This window comes from Wolffia australiana, chromosome 13 (genome assembly GCF_029677425.1).
Source record: "Wolffia australiana isolate 7733 chromosome 13, ASM2967742v1".
Classification (NCBI taxonomy): Eukaryota; Viridiplantae; Streptophyta; class Magnoliopsida; order Alismatales; family Araceae; genus Wolffia; species Wolffia australiana.
The window spans coordinates 1,486,802-1,501,256 of NC_135847.1; the positions used below are offsets into that span (position 1 = coordinate 1,486,802).

At 35.9% G+C, this 14,455-nt stretch overlaps 1 long non-coding RNA gene across 1 annotated transcript; it reads left to right on the forward strand.

Moving 5' to 3' along the window:
• Positions 1 to 5,439: 5,439 nt before the first annotated feature.
• Positions 5,440 to 10,724, forward strand: LOC144711484 (uncharacterized). The gene is made up of 3 exons (XR_013583562.1): positions 5,440 to 5,581; positions 10,385 to 10,481; positions 10,562 to 10,724. It is a non-coding gene; the product is annotated as an uncharacterized LOC144711484 (long non-coding RNA).
• Positions 10,725 to 14,455: the final 3,731 nt, after the last annotated feature.

Below are 14,455 nucleotides of genomic sequence, written 5' to 3' on the forward strand. Positions count from 1 at the left end.
TACTCGTCTACGGAGGTTGAACTCAGACATCTATATCCTCTTCAATTTCTATCTATCTATTTTGTTCTTAAATTCTTGTGATTATATTTTTATGATAAACAAGACACATATATTTCTATCATTGGCTGTTTAACTTGTTTTGGATCTGATTTGAGGAGTCAAAATTATGAGTAAATTTGACCCACTTATGAAAAAGAATATTGGTCTAAAATTCAAATTCACATTGAATTTTAGAGCATATTACAAAGAAAAATTCATACCAGAAGTGATTGTGGATTGGCATGGAAGACCATTGCTTCGATTCCATTCCACACATGCATAAACCCTAAGAGTGATGGAGTGCGCCCAAATTTGACATCGGTAAAATGTCTTCGAAGCCGTCCTCGCCGTCATCAGCATCACTGTCGGTTCATGTCCAGCCCCACCGACAGGTCAAAGCATCCGTGAAGATGCTCGGGTTTAAATATGCCGGGTAGAGCACGTCCGCGCAAGTGTTCGTGTTTTAGTTATATGTTTTCGTTCGTCCAATTTTATGTTTTGTGTTCATCACGACGATTCACCGTACTCATCGTGACGTGTCCGCATCGTCGTGTTTTATCCGTCGTTTTATTTCAATTTGTTTTAAGTTTTTCCCCTGTGTTTTCAATTTTGAGTGTTGTAAAAGGAGTCCCTTATTGGGCCCCTTATGTAAACTTTGTAATGGGCCCATCATGGGCCTATATAATGCCATGATGTGCACGTTCGGAGACAGATCTGGAATTTCAACTTTGGCAGTTACAATTCGTCCATATCTCATCCCAAGAAGAAGAGGGAGGAAGGAGAAGGAAGAAGAAGAAGTAGAGGAGAAGAAAAGAAGAAGAGGGAGGAGAGGCTGCCCAAACCCTCTTCCGCAATGGCCTCCAACTCTGGGCATGGTCGCTGAACACCTCTGCTAACCCTACAGCCACCGGTCGCCGTTGTTAAATGCCTGAAGCGTTCGTTGCCGTCCACAAGTGTTGCACCAGAAGATCGGTCATCCATGACCTACGCATGCACAGGCCGGCCGCCCTCATGCATGCAACAACGAGACGTTCCTAGAATCCCCACCGCAGACATTTGGTGACTCCACCAAACTGCTGTGTTGATTCCGAGAGATACCACCGGGGTGGAACGTCTTGTTGGAGTCACCAAATGTGTGCGGTGGTATCTCTCGGAATCTGCGCAGTCAACATAAAATTTGGACAGCGGTGAACCACCGCACAACGTGAGCGACCCACATTCGGTCAACTCGACCGGGGATCGCTCGTGTTTCCTTGTGCGCCGACTCCTCAGCGTGGGCCCACGTATCCTCCCACCGGCAGCATTGCCTATCAGCTCGCGGTGGACTCGTGGTTTTGTCCAGCCTCAGTCATTCAGAACTTGGTCCGTCCGGGTAATCCCAAACTCCTAAGATCTATCCAACGGTGTCAGTTCACTTCGTTACTATTCGCGACGTTGCCTACTCCGACCCTGCCTGCGGTGTCGCCCGCCCGCGTCAGTGTCACCGACTCTTCTCGACGACAGGCTCAACAGGCAGAACGACTGTATCGCACATCCATTGCTTGAAAGTGTGTTGTTTTGGAGTAGCGTCGCCAACGTGTTGCATGGCTACCGGTTGTTCACCACCCGTGTCGTTCCACCGGACCCTGTCGACTGCTCGATGTTGAGAACTCGAATCTCTGAGGCAAACAGAATAGAAGATGGGAAGAGAAGAAGAGAAGAAGATAGGAGAGAAAGAAGAAGAAACAGAAGTAGGAGAAGATCGTTATTATTTCCCTCAGAATATCATGTAACATCGGTTGGTTATGTATAAGGCATATAGATAGAGTAAAAATAGAAATGTCGCCGTTGGCATATATATCCGTTGTAACTGTTTACAACGGATATATTATTTTTAAAAAGTAGTTTAATCTTGTCCGTTATAACTAGGAGGGTGCAACGATCGTAGCCGTCGATCGTTGCGGTGTACCCCTTTCTATAACGTATAACAGGATTTAATCCAGTCCGTTATAACCAGGTGGGTGCACCGATCGCTACCGTCGATCGGTGCCGTGGACCTCTTGTTACAACGGTTACACCATATGATTTAATCCTGACCCTTATAACTATCTACGTTGAATCCTAACCGTCTATATTGAATCCTATTCTATATTGAAACTTATATTTAATCCTAACAACTAACCTCTAGCGAGTATATAATATTTCTTTTTACTATCTAATCTTGTTTAAGTCCTAACGGTCGAGAGGTCGCCGAGTTTGCTTTGCTGACTCCTTCCTTGACACTCGAGTCGCTTTGCCCCGTACGTCACTTCCACCTCGACCTTACCTCTTATATTAGATATCAAGCTCCCGCGCCAGCGGTCGAGCCAACCTGTGTCTATCTACCAGTACGCCTCCACCGACCTGCTCGCTCCGGCCCGTGCACCAACAAAGACGTCGACGACCAATGCTGTCACAGACGAGGTATGTTGTTCCACGTGCTCGTTAGTTATATTACTTTCTTCAGTATATTTTTTACTGCACTCCACCATGCTCGGGTTAGATTGGTGAGAGAGGTTATTTATGGATAAAACTACGTCACAAGTGATTTTCCATGTACGGGTCGAGCCCGTTCATTATGTGTGAGCCCTAAAAAATTATTCCGTTCAACAGCGTAGTCACCGTCGTCACTCCGACGAGGGTCAAAAGGTCACTATCATCGTCTTCGGTCACCCGTCCCCGAGCTCGAAACTCGGCAAACCCCACAAGCTAGACCTGCACGTACACTCCATCTAGGACATTTCACTGATGTAGTTACATTCTCATTAGTGAATTACCCATCAGACGACGCCGTTGATGACGTCCGACATCATCTTGGTATTAGATCATTGTCTCAATACCCGAGCGGACGACGTCATTAATGACGTCCGACATCAAAGAGTTTCTTACGATTAAATAAGATGTAACTGAAAAAAATAATGGTGTGATGCATTCAAATGTATCAGTATGTTTAATGTTTGTAATCAATTGAGGAAAGGCCGGTCACTAAATTTGAACACATATTACATTTATTATTGTCAGATTTATAATTTAAAATGACTCAGCGATATCTGTAAAAAATTTAGAGCTGAAATATCACCTAATATTCTCCAGACCCATATCTAAGCATGATCTATCATTGATTGATAGTCACATTTAATGTATTTACCAAATGAAGAGGCGAGATAGTTGATGATTTGGGAACTTTCTATTGAGGGGAAGTTTTCCTTTGCAAGCAATCGACTGCTTAGACTATTAATTGCACTAAATATCAGAGGGAGGACTAAGGAACTTCTTGTGTTCCCTACAAATCATCCATAAAGTTAAAAGGCTGAAAGGTAGTGTGATGGAAAGAGTTTGAGCTAGTGAACTTTTTTAATCGGTGCCTAGATACAATGCAAAATACTACATTTATATCTTTCATTTATACATGTTTAGTTGTATTAAAGTTATCATACTTGAAGGATACTGAGATGTAAAAGCAATAGATTTATCTTTACAATGATATTTTGAGTTTTTTGGAGGTTTTGGTATTTTAATAGATTTTCTCAATTAAATTCATGGATAATTTCATATTCTTTCTCGGAGTACTTTACTTCATTTTCAATGTCTTGTCTTGCCATTCGTTATCTTCTACCATGGGTTACCATCCAATTTTTGAATGGAAACCAATCATTGCTTGTCTCTAATGACTAGTCATGTAAATCATTGTAGAAATGCTTTATTATGGCTTTGAAAATCATGCAGGACACGTGTCACGAGGATAAAAAAGTTAAAATATTATATATATATATATATATGAATATCTATGAGTGACGAGAAAGTGAGGACAATGTGATAAATATAAAATTTGGTAATTAAAATCACCACAAATGCAACAAGAAAGCAATGTCATGTTTGAGCAATAAACAATGAATTAGGGTCAACTACGTCATTTTATGTCTTCTAGCTTATGCAACATATTTTTTATTTTTCTAAAGAAAAATAAGTAAGGGTCAAATCTAGAAGGGAAAAGTGTTAAAAAACTAAAACTTCAATTTAATTTCCATTTTTATGTTTACATGTTTTAGTAATTAGATATGATCTAATAAATTGAAACTAGTGAAAATTGGGTAAAATAATTATGACTTGATTATAACTTTTTCAAATTTACCTAATTTATTCAAAAATAATTTAATAATTTTTTTAATAAGAAATAATAGTTAATTATAGTTAAATACCTCAACAGGCATTTCAGCATATTTGTCAATGGTTGATGATGGTGGACTGAGTTAAGTGGACCAAATGAAATAAATACTGCCGTTGATTGCAATGGAGATGGTGGTGAATACAAATCAGCGAGCAGTGGGTTGGAAAGAGTGATGATGACTCTATAGGCACTGGTGGTGACAGAGCTGGAGGAAAATATGCAGATACAAGTGACAGAGTTGGAGGCGGTACATGTGATGGTGAAAAGGGGTGGTGCCTAAGTGACCAACATGTGACAAAAACTATGAAAAATGATGAAGACACGAGTTAGAAAAATATGAAGAACACACTAATACCATCATTAAGTGCCCAATGGGACAACCAAAACTTTCTCTTCATGTGTTTTATCCTGAATGCGGCTCCATTAATCCTTCAGCTAACCATATTTATTAACAAAAACAGAGGGTATTTTTTTCAAGGCTCGGGGGTTTTAATTATAGATCCAATATGGCAGATGAGTAGAGGAGGTAAGTATGGAACCACCCAAAAAATTTGAGCCCAAAACTCTTTTTGGATGGTTAGATATGCTCATATGAACTTGGAGCAATCTGAGTCATCCAATTTTCTCTATCCAATTATTGGTGTGGCACAAAATTCTATGAAGACATGGAAAGGTTAAAAAAGCATTAAAATATTTAAATAATTCTGAATTTACATTCCCTGTCTTAATATTTTATCTTTTTTTCCATTTAACAGTAATATTCCATTAAAATCGTTACAAATAGATGTAAGGTTCTAAAAACACAACAAAAACCTAAAAATATTTGAGTTTTATGATTTATCAAATTACGTTAAAAATACCACAAAATCAAGAAAAATATGAACCTTGTTCTAAAGTTTTGTATAAATCATGTTAAACTATAAAAATGTACATTTATGATTATTAATTGGAGCTAGTGTTTGCCTGTCCCGATACCGGTACCGGATGCCGGTATCGGGACGGATACTGTACCAGATACCGGAATGGCAAATTCCGGTATTCTGTTTTTTCGATATCTGGATATTGGATATCGGTATCGGATATCGGCTGCTACAGCGCCGATATCCGATACCGATATCTGTCCCAATTCAGCATCCGTCTCCGTCTCATGGGGACAGATGCCGGTATTGGATATCGGATGTGGATATCGAAAACCGATATCCACATCGGATCAACCTTATTCTTAATTTTCGTAAGGTTGACCATGTATTTTCGATTCAAAATTTTTGAATCGAAAATACACGGTGACTCGGTATCGGGACGGACTCTGTGGAGCTTAGACAGCTTAGACGGCGGAGGACGGCTGCGGCTACAGAGGTAGGTCTTCTGTTCATTTCATGCTTCTTTCATTTCGTAGCGCAATGAAATCCTGCTGAATGATCTCCTTATTTCCACTTTGTATTTTTTTATACTGCGATGCGAAACTTTGTTCTTGATCTTAGAATGGAAAATAGAGAAAGTAAAACTCAAAGGATGAAAAAAATCTTGTCACGCAATGATCTTCTTATTTTCACTTTGTTAATTTGTTGAAATCTGATCCGTGACTTTGTTCTTGATCTTCGAATGGAAAGGAGACAAAGTAGTAATTTAATGAGAAAGAGGATCCATCACAAGTAGGTGTTGTGCTGAGAATGCCAAGTTTTTTTCTTCTGCTATGCTTGAATTATTTATTTTTTAAAAATTATGCTTGAATTATTCGTGAGCGGAATTATTCTTAATTCTTGAGCGGAATTTCTTTCCTTATTCTCTATTACTCTCATTCTTACTATCCTTTTTTTGTTCTCAAATTACATTTCACTGGAATTATTCCTCTAATTCTCCTCCTCTTCTCTCATTCCATCGCAATCTATGTTTCTTTCTATCTTCTAATATTTAACTCTTCCTTTCTTCTCTCATTCTCTCCTATTCTTTGATTAATTCTGTAATTCTTTCTCCCGATTTTCTTTCTTTCGCCCTTTATCTCACTTTGTGACTCTCCCTTTCTCTCATCCAATTCCAGTGTAATTCTTTCTCTAATGCTCCCTTTCTTATCGAATTCTATCGCATTCTCTGTTCCTCTTTATATTTCTATCTCTATAAGTCTCCTTCCCTTCTCACATTCTCCCTTACTCCCTACTTATTTCTCTCAATTTTCTCTCTTCCACCCTCTCTCTCACTCTGTCACTCACCTTTTCTGTCATTCCATTGAAGTGGAATGACACTTTGAATCATTCCCCTGATCCTATCACACTCTTTGAATCTTTCCATGTTCTCTCTTATTCTTATTCTTTATTTTCCTATTCTACCGTTTTAATCTCTTCTTTTTTCACTTTCTCCTTTTTCTCTTGTTTTTTTTTTCCTCCTCTGCGTCTTCTTTGTTTTTTTCTTCTTCTACTTCTTCTTTATTTACCTATTCTATGTTTTTTCTCTTCTTTTTTCTCCTCCTCGTTTTTCTCTTCTTTGGTTTTTTTCTTCTCTTCTTCTCCATATTTTTCTTCTTCTTCTTGTAACTTCTCTTATTCCTAATAATTGATCTTCTTCTTCTATTTTTCTCTTATTCTTCTTCTTAGTTTTCCAACTCTACCGCTTTAATCTCTTCTTTTTTCACTTTCTCCTTTTTCTCTTCTTGGTTTTTATTCTCTTCTTCATGTTCTTTGTTTTTTCCCTCTTCTTCCTCTTCTTTATTTACTTCTCCCACGTTCTTACTCTCTTTTTTTTCCCCTTTGTTTTTCTCTTCTTCTTCTTCTTTAATTTCATCCTCTACCTTTTACTTCCCTTTTCTTGTTTTTTTCTCTTCTTCTTCTTTTTTTCTCTTACTCTTCTTCTTATTTTTCCAACTCTGCCGCTTTAATCTCTTCTTTTTTCACTTTCTTCTTTTTCTCTTCTTGTTTTTTTTCCTCTGCGTCTTGTTTGTTTTTTTCTTCTTCTACTTCTTCTTTATTTACCTATTCTACGTTTTTTTCTCTTCTTTTTTCTCCTCCTTGTTTTTCTCTTCTTCGGTTTTTTTCTTCTCTTCTTCTCCATATTTTTCTTCTTCTTCTTGTTTCTTCTCTTATTCCTAATAATTGATCTTCTTCTTCTATTTTTCTCTTATTCTTCTTCTTATTTTTCCAACTTTATCGCTTTAATCTCTTCTTTTTTCACTTTCTCCTTTTTCTCTTCTTGGTTTTTATTCTCTTCTTCTTGTTCTTTGTTTTTTCCCTCTTCTTCCTCTTCTTTATTTACTTCTCCCACGTTCTTACTCTCTTTTTTTTTCCCCCTCGTTTTTCTCTTCTTCTTCTTCTTTAATTTCATCCTCTACCTTTTATTTCTCTTTTCTTGTTTTTTTCTCTTCTTCTTCTTCTTTTCTCTTATTCTTCTTCTTATTATTCCAACTCTACCGCTTTAATCTCTTCTTTTTTCACTTTCTCCGTTTTCTCTTCTTGGTTTTTATTCTCTTCTTCCTGTTCTTTGTTTTTTCCCTCTTCTTCTTCTTCTTTATTTACTTCTCCCACGTTCTTACTCTCTTTTTTTTTCCCCCTCGTTTTTCTCTTCTTCTTCTTCTTTAATTTCATCCTCTACCTTTTACTTCCCTTTTCTTGTTTTTTTCTCTTCTTCTTCTTTTTTTCTCTTACTCTTCTTCTTCTATTTTTCTCTTATTCTTCTTCTTAGTTTTCCAACTCTACCGCTTTAATCTCTTCTTTTTTCACTTTCTCCTTTTTCTCTTCTTGGTTTTTATTCTCTTCTTCCTGTTCTTTGTTTTTTCCCTCTTCTTCTTCTTCTTTATTTACTTCTCCCACGTTCTTACTCTCTTTTTTTTTCCCCCTCGTTTTTCTCTTCTTCTTCTTCTTTAATTTCATCCTCTACCTTTTACTTCCCTTTTCTTGTTTTTTTCTCTTCTTCTTCTTTTTTTCTCTTACTCTTCTTCTTCTATTTTTCTCTTATTCTTCTTCTTAGTTTTCCAACTCTACCGCTTTAATCTCTTCTTTTTTCACTTTCTCCTTTTTCTCTTCTTGGTTTTTATTCTCTTCTTCCTGTTCTTTGTTTTTTCCCTCTTCTTCCTCTTCTTTATTTACTTCTCCCACGTTCTTACTCTCTTTTTTTTTCCCCCTCGTTTTTCTCTTCTTCTTCTTCTTTAATTTCATCCTCTACCTTTTACTTCCCTTTTCTTGTTTTTTTCTCGTCTTCTTCTTCTTTAAATTCCTATTCGACCTTTTTATTCTATATTTTATTCTCTTCTTCGATTTTCTCTTCTTCGTTTTTTCCCCTCCTCTTTCTCTTCTTTTTTTTGTGCCATTCTGCATGTACTCTCTTCGTCCTCTTCTCTGGTTTCTCACTCTTCTTCATCTTGTTCATTTACTTATTCCACGTTTTTATTCTCCCCCTTCTCCCCCCCTCGTTTTTCTCTTCTTCTTTTACTTTAATTTCTTCATCAACCCTTTTCTTCCATTTTCTTCTTATTTACACTTCTTCTTATTCTTTAATTTCCTTTTCTACATTCCTCTGCTCTATTTTTATCTTCCTCCTCTTTCTCCTCTTTGTTTTTTTTCCTCGCTCGGCATCCCTCACGTTCTGACCACGCCTCTTTAACTGTATAAACGTGCATTCTTCCTCGCACCTCAATCTCAATTTTGCAGGTATATCTAACGTTCTTTCTTTATCAATATATTCCATTCTCATTTGGTTCACTATTTATTTAATTGTGGTATTCGTTGCATCCGTTACTTAATCCATGGTTTAAATTGCAGTTTGGCATCATGTGATGTCGTTCTCTCCCTTGTTTTTCTCTCCTTCTTCATCTTCAATCTCCTCCTCTACCCCTTTCTTCCCTTATTCCCCATATTCTTCTTCTACTTTCTTCTCTTATGATTATTAATTTATCTTCCAACCTCCAACTCTCCCTCACTCTTTTCTGACCATCTATAACTCTCTACCTCTACATCTCCCATCTCATTCTCTCCCCCCTCTTATGTTCTCTCCCCCCTCTTCAATTCTATAATTCTGCTTTCTTCATCTCACCTCATTATCATGCTCTCTGTCTCAATAATTCTTGCTTGAATATCTATCGTTCTTCCTTTACTTTGTATATTCCATTCTCTTTTTTCACTATTTATTAAATTGTTGTATTCATTGCACCCGTTACATAATTCATAGCTTAAATCGCAGTTTGGCATCATGTGATGCCGTTGTGTTGACTTTTTGCTTACCAAATTATGACATCAGGATCATTGCCCACCCGGAGGCAATGACCCAGCCCAAGAAAGATCTGGGTCAGAAGCTGTAGGCCCCCAACGTACGGAGGTGGAAACTTCTCGTGCCGTACAAAGTCAACCTCGTTCGAATTGTTCAGTCATCATTGACTACTTCGAACAGATGGAAGATGGATACTATACATGCTTACTGTGCCGGGAGTTGAACCCGCACAGTAAGAGGAAACCCATAAAGAGGCAAGCCGACAGAAGCACAAACGTATTTTGGCGACACTTCAATTCCTGCCATACAGCTCGTCACGCGGAACTGAAGGGCGAAGCCCCTAAAGACCATGGTCAGAATCACTGACAGAATGCAGAGCAAACAATAGGGAGAGCCTAGCCGACGGGGGCCGATTAGAGGGCACACTCCAGATGAGACGAAGAACTTCATTGCACGATTCATATGCCTGACTGATTCACCCTGGAGCATTGTTGACAATGTCGCCTTCAAGGAAATGTGGCGTTACACGACGCTTATCGACTTGGATCCTCCAAGTGCGAAGGTCATAAAGAGGTGGACCATCCAAATGCACGGTCGAATGAAACATGATGTGAGGAAGCTCTGGGAGAGTGTGGCTCGAGTGTCACTCACCGTAGATGCGTGGACTGCGGAGAGCGGGATTGGATTTCTAGGCATCACCGTCCACTAGGTGGACGACACATGGACATATAGAGAGTGGGTACTTGCCATCCGAGAAATCGTCAGCAAGCATGATTGGGAGAACATGGCGTCCATTGTTCTCCAAGCACTAGATGAATTCTGTCTGCGGACGAAGGTCAGCACTCAGAATCTATCTCATTTTATTAGTTGAACTTCTGCCTTTAAATGTTCTAGGTTGGCAATGCTATTGTCACGTACAAGCGATCGCATCTGTCGCCAATAAGCATTGAAATACTAATCATTGTGAAGTGTTGGCTCCGTGCGGACAACAAATGGTGGTACAATGACGTTGAGCAAGATGTGGATGCTGACGATGGAGAAGATGGTGTGGTCCCATGTGCTCGAGGTACACATCACATGATTGAACTAAAATGTTCTTATTTCTACGTAATCGTCGTTACTGATCTCTTATCTTCTGCAATGCAGTTGATGATCAAGTGAGCAAAAATCTCTAACAGAGCCGTTGGGACTACATTTTTTTGACAGAACCATAGTCATAGCATACAAATGAATTTTGCTACAAATGTCGAATTAACGGCGTGTATGGATTCTTTTGAATTTATTTAAATTCTGAAACATTTTCCAAAAATGTAATTGAATATCCCTAAATTACTATGACGATTCAAATGAATCCATAATATTAAATTTTATATCACTTTAAATAAACACTTTCAGTTCTTGTTATAAATTTATATCCGGCATTACTATATTCCTCCAACTATCCAATAAATAATCTTAGTATCAATCAAAAAAATTAATCCCTGTAATTAAATATACTGCCAAGAAGTATACTTGCTCGTCTATTAAATTTATTAACTATATTACACAATTTTATTCTCTTAAAATAACAGTATATTAATTTCTTCATAACATTAGTTGTTAGATAAAAATAACAATTCTACAACTATCTAGTTATGGTATTACATATTTTCTGCAGTTTTATTCACATAAAAATATAGTTTACTAATTTCAATAAAACATTAGTTGTCACTTGTCAGGCATTCTCATAACCATTCCACTAATCTATTACACTCTACCCTAGTAACCTTATTAACTTTATAAGGAATTTTATTTTACTATAATTAAAAATATATTAATTTCTTAATAACATTAGTTGTTAGGTCATATTAAATTTATTATTCCATTTATTAACTATATAACGCAATTAGTTGTTATGTAAGATTAAATTTATTGTTATTTTTATTAACTATATTACGCAATTTTATTTCCTTAAAATGACAATATATTAATTACCTAATAACATTAGTTGTTAGGTCATATTAAATTTATAATTCCATTTATTAACTATATAACGCAATTAGTTGTTATGTAAGATTAAATTTATTGTTATTTTTATTAACTATATTACGCAATTTTGTTTCCTTAAAATGACAATATATTAATTACCTAATAACATTAGTTGTTAGGTCATATTAAATTTATAATTCCATTTATTAACTATATAACGCAATTTTGTTTTCTTAAAATAACAATATATTAATTTCTTAATAACGTTAGTTGTTATGTAATGTTAAATTTATTGTTATTTTCATTAACTATATTTCGCAATTTTATTTCCCTAAAATGACAATATATTAATTACCTAATAACATTAGTTGTTAGGTCGTATTAGATTTATAATTCCATTTATAAACTATACAACGCAATTAGTTGTTATGTAAGATTAAATTTATTTTTATTTTTATTAACTATATTACGCAATTTTATTTCCTTAAAATGACAATATATTAATTACCTAATAACATTAGTTGTTAGGTCATATTAAATTTATTATTCCATTTGTTAACTATATAACGCAATTTTGTTTTCTTAAAATAACAATATATTAATTTCTTAATACCATTAGTTGTTATGTAATATTAAATTTATTGTTATTTTTATTAACTATGTTACGCAATTTTATTTCCTTAAAATGACAATATATTAATTACCTAATAACATTAGTTGTTAGGGCATATTAAATTTATTATTCCATTTATTAACTATATAACGCAATTTTGTTTTCTTAAAATAACAATATATTAATTTCTTAATAACATTAGTTGCTATGTAATATTAAATTTATTGTTATTTTTATTAGCTATATTACGCAATTTTACCCTCGTTATCATGATATTTTAAAATTTTAAAATTACATGGGGTATTATCTGTGGGCGGCGAGCTGGCGAAGATGAGAATTAACTGTAAGATGGCTGGGGAGAATATAAAGTCCCAAGGAAATTAGAATTTTTCCATATGGGATTGCAGACGACTGAAAATTTTTTGCCGGATATCGGTTTTCGATGTCCGGATATCGAAAACCGATATCTGGATATCGAAAACCGATATCCGGCGTCCCATATCTGTCTCGTCCATCAACCTCCGATATCTGTCTAACCACTGATAGACGGATATCGTCCGATATCCGATATCCGGAACCGTCCCATTTTTTTCCAGACATTGGATATCGGTTGTCCGATACCGGATATCGGACGGATATCGGGACGGCGAACACTAATTAGAGCTATAAAAAATATGATGATTAAAATTAATTTATTTGAAATTAGGCCCCAAAAATGCTTTACATGTGATAAGTCCAAAGATTTTATGAGGTTTTTTATTTGTCAAAAATAGTTATAAATAATAGAAGGCAAGTAAGGCGGCGAATCATAAGAAGGTGTCAATTAAATGAATAAGTTATTTAGACAACCATGTATGTTAACGATGTATTGGTTTTTTGATTGAATTTATATCCTAGAAAAAAGGTAGAAATGATTACAAGTGAACTTTCTTCATTTCAATTCTTTCCTCTTTTCACAACACTTGGATTTGAATTCATAAAGCTCATTAGTTTGAATTTTGTGTTCCTCGTTAAAAGTAAAGCTAACTAAAACTTAAGAATGATATAGGATGTTACATACACCCCTATAACCACTCATTTGAAGCCATAACCAAAGTTGGTTTAATTTGGCCATTAGCCTGTAGAAATAGCTCTATAAATCACATGGAGTGCGTCTCAAGGTTGGTCAATGTCCAAATTAATTCCTTACGATTTATTCGCCGTGGGAATAAAAAATGATCATCAATAATAAGAATTGTTGACCTAGAAGTTAAGCAGGATTGGTTAGAAATGCCCAAAATATGCATAAAGTAATGTTTAAATGAGAATCATTAATATTCGAAGTATTATAGTTAGTAACGTGATAAATTGAACACATTGAAGCCTAGACTAATATAAATTGGTGTAATTGTAGACACCTTTATCATGTTATCAATACATGGCCATGCTTAATTGACCAAAGGGAGAAAAATGCATATACGTGACATCTGCGAACCCTGCCATGGGAAGGAGTTCTGGAGAAACTGAGTATGCAAAGCCTTTGAGATGGGGCGACAATGCCAAAAAAACATAGAAAACACAAGAGAAGAACAACATGCCCATATTGCACCAACTTTCAGATTTAGTATTTCATGATCTAGAAACTAGATTAAGTTGAAATTTGATAGCAGCTCCATCTTCTCCCTTAATAAATAATAAAAACTATCTTGAACTTTCTCCTGCATCGGCAGGCCTAGTGAGAGATAGCGAGTTTGAGATCCATCAAGTTTCTTGGAGTAATTGTTTGCTTAAAGTCTAGAGACATATATATGCAGAGAGATTCATATTGAGGAAGAAAAGATTCCAGATCCTGGTAGAATAGAAGGATCTAAGGTGAGTTACTTATATCCACTGTCATCCTATTCCCAACACCCCGAGTTATGTCCATTCAGACTCTTCATAAAAATACATCACATCATATGTATCCTGATCCACTCCAGAACACTATCCATCTTCCATCCATCATGACCTAATCAACAAATCCATTTTACATACTTCGATACAAATATATCTATCCACATTTCTCCAATCAAGTTTTCATCTCTCCACAATTCCCACGCTATCTTCCTCCTTTCTCTCTCCCACAATTCTCTATATCTTGTCACACTAATGGATGATATTTTATCTCTATAACTTAATAGTTAAAAATTTGTTGTCTCACCAATTTTACATCTCCATCTCCGCCTTTATATTGCCTATTATATTACACATCTCTTCTCATCCCCTAATCACCATTTAAGAAACATGAAATTCATTATATACGTTCCCGATGGAGACAAACCTTTCTCATAAATATCTAGCTTTACTTTATAGAGCCAATGTCATTGCAAATATCATCCAATGAACTCAATTTCCAAAAACAATCTAAATTCTCATGAAATTGAGTTTATTACCAACTACATGCCGTTATCTATCCATTTATTTGCCACTATCAAACATAA